Genomic DNA, 14,139 nt, shown 5'->3' with positions numbered 1-14,139 from the left:
CTTATGCCATTGACTGATTGCAATTAAGTGTTGTTTTCATTTCGTCTTGTGTGCATTTGGATGTGTTTATGTTTTTGTATGTGCGTGTGTGCTTTGGCATGGTTAAGGACAGATTTCCATAGTGAGAACTGGGATGAGTCACAGAATCAATTTAGTCTTTACAATAGTTGAAAGCACAATGGAGCACATTCTCCTTCTGGAGGCCACACCCAACCCTTGGCTGACCCTGGCCTAATTCTCTGCAATCCAATTATCATAGGCACTTGCTGGGCAGTTCAGCAGGTCACCTAGAAACAGTGATGTTCACTGTTGGTGGCAGGGGTATGGTTTTTGGTGTAATGGGGCACTTCCCTAATGTAGGATGTGCTGTCCACACCTGCAGCTCCCACTGGGCTGAATGTGTGCTTGTAGCAGAATGTGGAAGTAATTTACGCTCCTTTTCCTTCTTCCATTCAAGGGGAAGTCATTTGAATATTCTTCACGGGCCACGTACACATCGCATCACACCTGGAGTATTGCACACCTTCCTCATGGATTGGCTAAACTCCAGTCTCATTCCATTCATTTATCTTTCACATTACAGTCACATCCACAGTTTACAGAACCCATCTGATCACATCACTCCCCTGCCAAAAACCTTTCCCTGGGTCCCCATCACCCTTAGGATAGAGTCCTGGCTGCTTTGCATATTACAGGACTTTTCCTGAATTGGCCTCCACTTATCTCCTCAGGCCATGTTCCTGCATTCTCTGCTGTGCTATAATGATTTGTGTACAAATTTGCTTATCCCATTAGCTCATGTGCAACTCATGAGGAAAAACTGATTCCTCTCTGTGCATAGATGGTGCTTAATAAATGTTTTTTTAGGCACAGTTCAGCCTACTGCTTAAGAATTCAACTTTGGAGTCAGTTTGACTCTTGGATTCACCAGTTTATTGATCTATAACTTAGGTCGGGGAGCTAAGATGGCTAAGTCTTAGTTTCTCCCTCTGTAGGAAGAGGCAGTGGTGCTTATCTCATAGGAATGTTGTAAGAATTAGATGAAAGAATGCAGCAAAGGGCTTGGTAAAGAGACTGGTATGTATTAAGAACTTAACAGATGTTAGCTTTTATTGATAAGCATTTGTTGGGCCCATACAATAGCATAGTCTATGAAAAAACAGAATCATAAAAGGGACACTGAGTAATGGTTTTTTGATTCTGGAAACCACCTGGGACACAGGATTAAAGATGGTCTTTTGCTGAGAATGTGTTAATGATGGTGATGGGAATTGTTGGGAAACTTTGCTGTCTGATAATATGATAGAGTACATTTAGCTGTAAGTAAGAGACAACCAAACTCAAATGGGCATAACCAATTTGAAGAAGGTTAATTGGCTTATTTACCATACAGTCAAGAGGTTGGATGGGCTCCAGTGTTGGTTTGATTCAGATGTGCAACAATATCATCAAGGATCCAGGGTCTTTTTCTCTGTGTGTTTCCTCTCCACCATGCCAGCCTCATCTCAAGACCATATGCCTTTCCTGTTGCAGTTTTAAGAGGGCTCTCAAAATCTTCTGGGACTTGATGACCATGTCAAGGGAGAGGGACAAGGTTGCTCTTAGAAATTTCCTCAGAAGAGTAAAACCTTGCTTTTCTAAAACCACTAGCTAACATCTTTTACAATTTCATTGGCCCTGAATTAATCAAATACCCATCAATGAACAAATGGATCATGGTCAGGGAATGAGGTTGTGCAAATTGGCTTGGCTTGTGTCATTGGCCCCATCCCTAGAACCAAGACATGTGTTCTATAGAGGTGGGGATAGAAAACCCAAATATGGAGAGGAGGGACAGGATGCAAGGAATTAACCTATTTTCTGAGCTTCTGTAAGAATCAGCAGCTCTCACTGTTCCTGTGCAGATTTCACAGAATGGAAGACATATCTCTGTATTTTTATTGCCTTTTCATCTAGGTGTTTTAAAAACTGCATTCTCATATCTTTCATTCTCTAGTCACCACCAACAATGCAATGAAAGAATTATAATAATTATGTTTTCAGGCCAGGTCCAGTGGCTGACGTCTGTAATCTCAGCACTTTGGGAGGGTGAGATGGGCGGATCACCTGAGGTCAGAAGTTTGAGACCAGCCTGGCCAACATGGTGAAACCCCATCTCTACTAAAAACAAAAAAAAACCAAAAAAAAAAAAAAAAAAAAAACTAGCTGGTTGTGGTGGCACATGCCTGTAATCACAACTACTCAGGAGGCTAAGGCAGGAGAATCACTTTAACCTGGGAGGCAGAGGTTGTAGTGAGCCGAGATCACGCCACTGCACTCCAGCCTGGGTGACAGAGTGAGAGTGTCTCAAAAAAAAAAAAAATAGGTTTTCATTTCATGTTTTGGTGTGCCTACTATTTGCACTGCTAGATGCTGTCCATATTTTAGCTTTCATTCTGTGGAGATGTTCTTTTTAATAACTCTGAGATAAGTGTTACTAGATCCTTTTTATAGATTGAAGAAACAAACTGGAGCTCAGAGAGGTCAGTGTAAATTTTTCAAATTCACACAGAAATTAGTGGCAGACCCAGGATCTGATTCAGGTCTGTCTGATTCTAAAGCCCACATTTGTTCCAAGACTCCATGCTACTTTCTTATTCTAGAAGCAAGGCAGACTTCCATTTGAAAATGGATGTGAAAATTTCATAATCTCTTCCTTTCTTCCTGGAAATCATCCAAAGCAATAAGGAGAACAGAAAACAAAAATTCAAACTCCTTTTTCAGTGAAGCTAGGAGACAGACTGAAAAATATTTGGTAAGAGCTGCCAAGAGCACCCAGGAGGTGTGCAAGAGGGAGAAGCCAACAGCAGAGGAGAGAGCTCAGTAAAGCATTGGACCAAAAAAATTACAAAAGCTTCTTGAAGCTGGGGGAACCACTCTGAAGGGGAAAAACTGTATCATTTAATTAAAAAAGAGAGTAAAGAAATAGAATACATTAAGAGGTGGAAGAAGTCCCCCTGAGCTTGGTTAGGTTCAGAGAAATAAGGAGGCTGGATGTATCAGTCAGTTTTTGCTATATAACAAACACACCCAAACAATAAACATTTGTTCTTGCTCATGTGTCTTCAAGGTGGCTGGGGTTAGCGTATGCAGGCTGTTCTAAGCTAGGTTTGACCCAAGTTTGCTGGTCGAGTGCTGGTCTTTTCCACATGTATCTCAACCTCCTTAAATCAATGGCTACCTGAGGCATGTTCTTCTCATGATGAAAAGCAAGAGTCAAGAGGATAAACTCAACTGCATGAGCAAATGTCATGCTTTTGATTGTGGCATACTCACTAATGGCTCCTTAGCCAAGTATCATGCCTTTGGTCATGGGATACTCACTAATAGCTCATTAGCCAAAGCAAGTTGCATGACCAAGTCCAAAGTCAAGGGGTAGACAAGTACAATCCATCCACCAGAAGGCAGTAGCAAAGATGTAGATATATGGTGTTACTACAGGGAGAAAAGAAGGGAGAATGGGAATTTAATCTTCCGCACCAGGTTACATGTAGAAGCATGTTAGACAATCCATGTTTAAGAGAAGCAGCCTAACTTTGTAGCAAGTGAGGAGAAGACAGCCTCTGAGTTGCGAAAGCTGACTTGGTCATAATTCCACCCTGGCGTCTCTCCATCTATAGCTAATACATGGCTCATGAAATCCTGATACATTTAACAATAAGTGATAAAAAATACACTAGTGCTGCATTTTTAAGAAGATACTGTGAAAAAAAGGAGGAAGGGAACAGCAAAATTTATGAATAAAAATGTTCGGTAGTAAAATGGCCTTGGAACAGATCAGAATTGTGAACAAACACTGTACTATGAATTAAACATCATAATGAAGCAATAATCTCTAAAAATAACCATTATGTAATACCTCAGAGATGAGCTTGCAGGGCAGCAGAAGATGAAATGTGATCTGGCAAAACTCAGAGAAGAAGGGGAAGAAAAGACAGAATAGAACCATGATAAAAACGAAGACAATACTTGAAAGAGCGTAAGTGTTAATAAACATTACAAAAAGATAAGAAATGACATAGAAAATAGAAATGAGAAGTGTGAACAAAGTAAAATGTAAATAGAGTTAAAGAAGAATAGATAGTGATAGATTTAATGCACAGGCAAAGGACATCAAATATATGCACAACCGGCATTCCCAAAGAAGAAAACAAAACACAAAACAGAACAAATATTAAAGGTTATAAATCAAGAAAGCATTCCTAAAATAAAATAACACTTGAATCTACACATTGCCAAGGACACATTTTGTACCCGAGAAAGGTGGCTGTGAATGGTCAACGCTGAGACATTTCCTAGAAAAATTAGTGGACTGTGAATATAAAGATTCCTAGTATTAGACCTTATATAGGACTTTATTTCCTTTGTCCCCAGCTGGCTTCAGATTTTTCCAGAACAACATTCAATTCTAAATGACAGTAGAACAACACATAATATTTAAGGAAAGAGAGTATGAATCAATGATTTTATACCCAGTCAAAAAGTTCTTTAAATAGAAAGGTTAAAAAAATACAATTTTAAAAACAAGAGCTCAGAGAATGTGTTCCCATGAGCCTTCCTTGAGGAAAATAAAAATGACAAACTTCAACCAACCAACCATTTTTTAAGAAACTATATACAAGGACTGGCAGTGAGCATTATACGTATTTGATAGAAGAACTAAGACTAATATTAATGAGGGTATTCAATTGGCAGGAGAGACGGTGAATGTTATATATTGTAAAACATTATAGAAATGATAGACCTTACCCAAACTGGGGGAAGAAAAGGTAAAAATGAAAAATAGATGGAGAAGAAATTATATTGAAGATTTCATGTAATGGCTGAGAGTAAAAACATAACATTTAAAATTCCGGCCTCTGGAAGCTGGAAAAAAAGTAGTAGCAGTACAAATCATATAGCCAGGTTTTGCTATATAACAACCAACCTCAAGAAGTTAGTGGTTTACGAGAACACCACAAACTCATTGTTGTTGATGTGTCCTTTGTCTGACTGAGGTTTGGGCTGATCAGAAATGATATGTCAGGTAGCCCTGCCTGAGGCTGTGGGCCACCTGGGCTTGGCTCCAGGCCATGGACTGGGTTTAGATATCCACCTGTATTAGCTCTGGACCCAGGTGAAAGGGCAGCAGATACCCAGAGGAAATCTCATAGCACACCACAAGAGCATAAGCAACCAAACCAACCAGTAAAGCACATTTCATGCCTCTGCTCACGCTGCATCTGCAAAAAATTCACTGGCAGAAGCAAGTCACATGTCTAGGCCCATCATCAATGGGGTAGAAATAATATATTACTCTGGAGTGAGGAATTTTAGACAATAATCCAAACTACCATGGCATATTTAAAGTACAAATATAAATATTAAAAAAAGTTAACTAAAATTTGCTAATAAAGAACTAATAAACAAGTAAAAACATAGAGGACTAAGAAAATAGAGGACTGTTCCCTGGTAGCTGTGAATTTGTTATGTTACATGGAGAGGGCTGCAGATAGAATTTAGGTGGCTAATCAGCCAATCTTAAATAGGAGGTTACCCTGGATTATCTGTGGGCCTGATGCCATCACGAGGGTTTCTTAAAGAGGCAGAGGGAAGATTTAATTCTAGAAGAGAAAGTCAGAGTGACGCAATCTGAGGAGGATTCAATCCACCATTGCTGGCTTTGAAGATGGAGAAAGGGACTGTAAGTCAAGAAATGTAGACAGCCTCTGGAACCTGGAAAAAAATAAGGAAACAGATTCTCCCCTAGAAACTCCAGAAGGAACACAGCCAGGTCAGCACTTTGGTTTTAGCCTAATGAGACACATTTCAGACTTCTGACCTCCAGAACTGTAAGATAATACATTCCTGTTGTTTTAAGCCATTGAGTCTGTGTTAATTTGTTACAGCCCAATAGGAAAGTAATACACTTACCTATGAATGAAAGAATAAATTCAGGATGGGTCACCAATGAAAACTAGTATTATGATATTTGTAAGACACACGTATGAAATTGAGGGATTCAGTAAGCTGAGAAACAAAAAATGGACAAACAGTATAATTCTCAATGAAGAACTAAATAAAAGTATCAACATTAAAGTGAAAACTACAAGAATTACCTAAAGAAAAAAACAGATACATAACAGATATATAGTAATATTAAGAACTTTAATTCAACTTTCTTAGTCAATTACAAACCAAGTAGATCTAAACAGTATAATCAATTAGTAATGTAGATGTAGTTAGCACAAAGGAAACTTTTTACCTTGAAAATAAAGAATAGAGTTCTTTTTAAAACGTGTACCTATGGAAGAAGTGCAAAATTTGACCACATATTAGTTCACAAAGAAAGTCCCAATACATTTCCAAAGGTAGATATGGTACAGGAAAATTTCCCAATTTTAATGCAGTAGAAGTAGGAATTAAAGATAAAATCAGAAAAAACCCTCATCTCTTCAAAGTAAACAAACAAACAAAACTCTTTTAAGTCAGGGCAAAGAAAAAATTTCAACTAAAATTAGATTATATGAAGGAAATGATAAATGAATTCTACTGTCAGAACCTATAGATGGTGTTCAGGGGAAAATTCATGGTTTAAAAGACTTACATTGATAAGTGAGAAGGGGTAAACACAAACAAAGCTACCACCCTAAGAAGTTACAATAGAAATTTAAAAAAAGAAAACAAATGGAGCAAAAATAAGATCACAAAATGGGGTGGGGGTGGATATTACCATAGATTCCATACAGATTAAAAGGTAACAAGAGAATACTAGGAACAATTGTATGTACATACCTTTGGCAATTTATATAAAATAAATTTGTTGAAAGACACAAACTACCAAAAGTCACCAAAGAAAAAAGTAGATAACCTGAATTGTCCTAAATCTATTTTCAAAATTGAATTTGTAGTGAAAATCCTTCCAAGAAAGAAATTTTCAGGTCCAGACAATCTCACTGGCGAGTCCTACAAAGCATTTACAAAAGAAATAATGCCAATTTTACATAACTTCTTCCAGAAAAGAGAAGAGGAAGGAAACTTCCCAACTTACTTTGTGAGTTTTAAATCATCCTGATTCCAAAACCAGACAAAGATAATATGGGAAAAGAAAACTATGGGCCAATATCATTCATGAACATTGTTGTAAAAGTTCTCAAGAAAACATAAAAAAAAGAACTCAGCAACATATGAAATGAATAATATACCATGAGTAAGTGGGGTTTATTGCTGTGATGAAAGACTAGTTCAGTAGTTGAACTATGTAATTCACCATATCAATTGAGTAAAGAAAAAAACTCTATATGATTACTTTGATGGATGCAGAAAAAACATTTGAAAAAATACATCATCATTTGTGATAAAAACTCTTAGTGAGGTAGGAATAGCAGGGAACCTCCTTATCCTGATAAGGGGCAGATAACATCATACTTAATGACTGAATGCTTTCCTCTAAGATTAGGAATAAGGCAAGAATGTCCATTCTCCTTCTCTCTTTTAATAGTGGATTAAAGCAAGATAGAGAAATAAAGGCATATAGATTAGAAAGGAAGAAATAAAACCTGCTAGAACTATGTAAGTGAACTTAGCAAGTTTACAGATTCAAAGTCAGCACATGAACATGAAAATCAATTATATTTTTATATACTAGCAATGAGCAATGATAATGCAAAATGCAGAAAGACAGAAATAAATGGAGAGACATGCCCTGCTCATGGATTGGAACCTTCAATAGAGTTAATCATGACATTTCTCTGTATATTGATCTATGAATTTAATGCCGGTCCAATCAAAATCACAACAGGATTTTTTATAGATATAGACATACTTATTATAAAATGTATATGGCAAGAAGAAGAATCTAGAATAGCCAGAAACATTTTGACAAAGAAGAATGAAGTTGCATTTTAAGATTAACTATAAAACTATAATAATCAAACAGTATGGTATTGGTGAGGGCATACTCACATAGATCAATGGAACAGAGTAGAGATTTCAGAAACAGTGTTTGGAATAGAGAGTTTAAAAACCAATCAATATGGCCAATTAATTTTTGATAAAAATGCAAAAGCAATTCAATGGAGGATAGTTTTTCAGCAAATGGCATCAGAACCATTGGATATTCATTTGCAGAAATATGAAGCTCAATCTAAACCTCATGTCTTATTTACAAATTATCTCAAAATAAATTATAAGTATAAATGTAAAACATAAAAACTCTTAACAACTTTAAAAGAAAACATAGGAGAAGATCTATATGACTTTAGGTTAAGCAAATAAGTTTTAGATATGACACCAAAAGCATAATCTATGAAACAAAATGATAAATTGATCTTAATCAAAATTTAAAACTTTTTTTTTTTATACTTTAAGTTCTAGGGTACATGTGCACAACGTGCAGGTTTGTTACATATGCATACATGTGCCATGTTGGTTTGCTACACCCATTAACTCGTCATTTGCATTAGGTATTTCTCCTAATGCTATCCCTCCCCAACCCCCCAACCCCACGACAGGCCCCTGTGTGTGATGTTCCCTGCCCTGTGTCCAAGTGTTCTCATTGTTTAGTTCCCACCTATGAGTGAGAACATGTGGTGTTTGGTTTTCTGTCCTTGCGATAGTTTGCTCAGAATGATGGTTTCCAGCTTCATCCATGTCCCTACAAAGGACATGAACTCATCATTTTTTATGGCTGCATAGTATTCCATGGTGTATATGTGCCATATTTTCTTAATCTAGTCTATCATTGATGGACATTTGGGTTGGTTCCAAGTCTTTGCTATTGTGAACAGTGCTGCAATAAACATACATGTGCATGTGTCTTTATAGTAGCATGATTTATAATCCTTTGGGTATATACCCAGTAATGGAATGGCTGGGTCAAATGGTATTTCTAGTTCTAGATCCCTGAGGAATCGCCACACTGACTTCCACAATGGTTGAACTAGTTTACAGTCCCACCAGCAGTGTAAAAGTGTTCCTATTTCTCCACATCCTCTCCAGCACCTGTTGTTTCCTGACTTTTTAATGATTGCCATTCTAACTGGTGTGAGATGGTATCTCATTGTGGTTTTGATTTGCATTTCTCTGATGACCAGGGATGATGAGCATTTTTTCATGTGTGTTTTGGCTGCATAAATGTCTTCTTTTGAGAAATGTCTGTTCATATCCTTTGCCCATTCTTTGATGGGGTTAATTTAAAACTTTTCTAAGTGAAATACACTGTTATGAGAATGAGAAGAAAAGCCACAGACTGGGGGAAAACATTTTCATGACACATATTTGACAAACAACTTGTATCCAGAATATAGAAAGGACATTCTGAACTCAACAGAAGGAAACAAATATCCCAATAAAAACATGGACAAAACATCTGCAGACACTTCTTTAACAAGCATATACACATGGCAGTAAGCACATGAAAAGATGTTCAACATCATTAGCCATTAAGAAAATATAAATTAAAACTGTGATGAGATACACCAGCATACCCACTGGAATGACTAAAATTAAAAGCAGAAAAAATCTGGCGATAGCAAACACTCGCAAGTGTGTGGAGTAGCTGGGAGTCTCCTACATTCCTGGTGGGAGTGTAAAATGGTACAGCCACTGAAAAATAGTTTGACAGTTTCCTATAAAGTAAAACATACACTATCAATCAAAACCAAGCAATTCACTCCCAGGGTATTTAACCTAGATATAAATACTGTGCTTACACAAAACTCTTTACACAGATGTTTATAGCAGCTCTACTCATAATCACCTCAAACTGGAAACCACCCAAATGATCTTTAACAGGTGAATGGATAAACAAACTGGTACAGCTATCCAACAGAATATTATTCAGCCATTAAAAGGAACAGACTATTGATACAGGCAACAATATAGACAAATCTCACATGCATTAGACTGAGTGAAAGAAGCCAGTCTCAAAATGTTACATACTTTATGGTTTCATTTATATGGCATTCTGAAGAAGCAAAACTGTAGGGACAGAGAACAGATCAATGGTTGTCAGGGGTTAGGAACTGGGAAATGGAGTGATTACAAAGGGCCAGCTTAAGGAAATCTGGGGAGTAATGGAAGTTTTCAAAGAGTTACCATTCCATCCATTAGAAAAAATGCTATGAAGTTTCTAGTGGAATTTTACCAAACTATTAAGGAACAGACATTCTTTACAGTGGACAACCTGGCAGACAACACAATCAAATGATCAAAGTTAACATCACTTGTAATGAGACAAACATACATGTGCCTCCTGATATAATGCACTGAGAAGGACAGAACATCATTTCTGTGGTATTTCTGACCAAAAATGTGTGGCCTGAATCTAGTCATGACAAAATACAACTGAGGGATGTTACATAAAATAAATAGCCTATACACTTCAAAAATATCAGGGTTAAGAAAGAAAAAGACTGATAAATTGCTCCAGATTGAAAGATACTAGAGGAACATGACAACTAAATGCATGTGTGATGCTGTATTGGATTCTGTTTTTTTTTTTTTTTTTTTTTTTTTTTTTTTGAGACGGAGGCTCGCTATCGCCCAGGCTGGAGTGCAGTGGCGCGATCTCAGCTCACTGCAGGCTCCGCCCCCTGGGGTTCACGCCATTCTCCTGCCTCAGCCTCCCGAGTAGCTGGGACTACAGGCGCCCGCCACCTCGCCAGGCTAATTTTTTGTATTTTTAGTAGAGACGGGGTTTCACCGTGTTAGCCAGGAGGGTCTCGATCTCCTGACCTCGTGATCCGCCCGCCTCGGCCTCCCAAAGTGCTGGGATTACAGGCGTGAGCCACCGCGCCCGGCCGCTGTATTGGATTCTGAACCAGAAAAAATATTTTTCTGGAAAAGATATTATTGGGAAAACTAATAAAATTTGAATAAGGCCTATGGATTAGATGATAGTATTGTATCTGTTAATTTCCTGATTTTGATAATTGTATTGTGGTTATATAAGCCTATGTCCTTGTTTTTAGGAAATATACACTAAAGAATTCAGGGTTAAAAAATATATCTACAACTTAATCTCAAGCACTTCAGAAAAACATGTATGTATCTCCAGGGAATCTAGGTATATAGCAATTTTTGTAGTTTTAAAATAATTTCTTTTTCTGAAAATCTGTAATTCTTCAAAACAAAATGTTAAGTAATAAACAACTGATAATTCTAATTTTGTTGAAATTTATCTGGAGCAAAAGAAAAGGAACATATTTTTCCAATTTCTTTTACATAATGAGATTAACTTTAATATAACCTGATAGAGATGAACAAAAAACTACAGACCACTATCACTTATGAATATCAATAGAAAATTCTAAAAATCACGCCTGTAATCCCAGCACTTTGGGAGGCCGAGACGGGCGGATCACTTGAGGTCAGGAGTTCATGACCAGCTTGGCCAACATGGGGAAACCCTTTCTCTACTAAAAATACAAAAATTAGCATTTTTTTTGTGGCATTGTGGCCTGTGCCTGTAATCCCAGCTACTTGGGAGGCTGAAGCAGGAAAATTGCTTGAACCCAGGAGGCAGAGGTGCAGTGAGCCAAGATCATGCCACTGCACTCCAGCAGGGTGACAGAGTGAGTCTCCATCTCAAAAAAAAAAAAAAAAAAAAAAAAAAAAAAAAAAAAAAATGCAGCACTGAAAAAGAAACCATCAACAGAGTAAACAGACTATATATAGAATGGGAGAAAATTTCTGCAAACTATGCATTGACAAAGGTCTAATATAGAACATCTATGATAAACTTAAACAAATTTACAAGAAAAAAACAACCCCATAAAAAAGTGGGCAAAGGATATGAACAGACACTTTTCAAAAGAAGACATATGTGCAGCCAACAATCATATGAAAAAAAAAATAGCTCCAGAGGTAGGCAGATCCCTTGAGGACAGGAGTTTGAGACCAGCCTGGCACATATAGTGAAACACCGTCTCTACTAAAAATACAAAAAATTAGCTGGGTGTGGTGATATGTACTTGTAATCCCAGCTACTTGAGGGGCTGAGGCATGAGAATCCCTTGAACCCAGGAGTTGAAGGTTGCAGTGAGCCAAGATCATGCCACTGCACTCTAGCCTGGGTGACATAGTGAGATTCTGTCAAAAAAAAAAAAAAAAAAAAGCTCAACATCACTGATTATGAGAGAAATGCAAGTCAAAACCACAATGAGATACCATCTCACACCAATCAGAATGGCTGTTATTAAAAAGTCAACAGATGCTGGCAAGGTTGTGGAGAAAAAAGAACGCTTATGTACTGTTGGTGGGAGTGTAAATTTGTTCAACCATTGTGGGAGACAATGCGGTGATTTCTCAAAGACGTAAAGACAGAAATACAATTTGACTCAGCAATCCCAAATCATTCTATTAAAATGCACATGTATGTTCATTGCAAATGCACATGTATATTCATTGCAACAGTATTCACAATAGCAAAGACATGGAATCAACCTAAATGCCCATCTATGACAGGCTGGATAAAGAAAATGTGGCACATACATACCATGGAATACTATGCAGCCATAAAAAGAATGAGATAATGTCCTTTTCAGGGACATGGATGGAGCTGGAGGCCATTATCCTTAGCAAACTAACACAGAAACAGAAAACCAAATACCATATGTTCTCACTTGTAAGTGGGAGCTAAATGATGAGAACACATGGACACATAGAGGGGAACAACACACACTGGGGCCTATTGGAGGGTGGAGAGTGGGAGGAGGGACAGGATCAGGAAAAATAACTAATGGGTACTAGGCTTAATATCTAGGTGATGAAATAATATGTACAACATCCCCGCCATGACACAAGTTTACCTATGTAACAAACCTGAACATGTATGTTTGAACTTAAAATAAAAGCTAAAGAAATAAAGTTACACATTTCCTTCTGAGCACAGTTTTAGCTGTGACCCACCACCATGTAATAGTTTCATTACCATTGAATCCAAGATAATTTCTAATGTCTATTTTCGAATTATTCCTTGACCAATAGGTTTTCCGGAAGCATGTTGCTTAATGTCCAAACATTATGGTTAAAAAATTGTGTTGTTATTGATAGCTAGCTTAATTTCACTGTGGTTAGAGAACATACTCAGAATAATTTTGGTCATTTAGAATTTGTAGAGATTTGCTTTATGGCCCAGTATATGGCTAGTCTTGGCAAATAATCAATGTATACTTAAAAAGCATGAATTTTCCATGGTTGGGTGTAGTGTTCTATACACGTAAACTGCGTCAAATTTGTTAATTGTGTTGTTTAGATAGTCTATATCTTCAGGACAGTTAATTTTATGTGCCAACTTGACTGGGCTAAGGGATGCCCAGATAGCTGGCAAAACACTATTTCTGATGTGCCTGTGATAGTGCTCCTGGAGGAGATTAGCATTTGACTCCATAGACACAGTGAAGGAGATCACCCTCACCAATGCGGGTGGACATCATCCAACGTGCTGAGGGCCAAAATAGAACAAAAAGGGGAGGAAGAGTGAATTTTCTCTCCCTGTCAGAACTGGGACATCCATCTCCTCCTGCCTTTGAATGTCAGCATTCCTGGTTCTCAGACCTGGGTCTCTGGACTTGGACCTGACAGATCATGAGCCTTATAATTGCATGAGCCAATCTCCCATAATAAATCTCTTTTCATATGTCTCATATATACTATGTGGTTCTGTTTCCCTGAAGAACTCTGATACCATCTTTATGCCTTTTTTTTGTGCATTTTTTGTTCTATTAGTTACTGAGAGAGAGGTATCTAAGTTTCCTTCCTTATTCAAAGTAGTACCTATAAAAATGTACCTTTTAAAAAAATTTTTTGAGATGGAGTCTCACTCTATCACCCAGACCAGAGTGCAGTGGTGCGATCTTGGCTCACTGTAACCTCTGCTTCCCGGGTTCAAGCGATTCTCCTGCCTCAACCCCCTGAATAGCTGGGACTACAGGTGTGCACTACCACGCCCAGCTAATTTTTTTGTATTTTTAGTAGAGACGGAGTTTTACAATGTTGGCCAAGCTGGTCTTGAACTCCTGAGCTCAGGTAATCTGTCCGCCTCAGCCTCCCAAAGTGCTGGGATTATAGGCATGAGCCAGCACTCCCAGCCCTACAGATGTATCTTAAACATTTCAT

The sequence above is a fragment of the Pongo pygmaeus genome, chromosome 4 (assembly GCF_028885625.2).
Source record: "Pongo pygmaeus isolate AG05252 chromosome 4, NHGRI_mPonPyg2-v2.0_pri, whole genome shotgun sequence".
NCBI classification, from domain to species: Eukaryota; Metazoa; Chordata; class Mammalia; order Primates; family Hominidae; genus Pongo; species Pongo pygmaeus.
The sequence above is the reverse complement of the archived record's forward strand: the minus strand, read 5'-3'. Positions refer to the sequence as shown.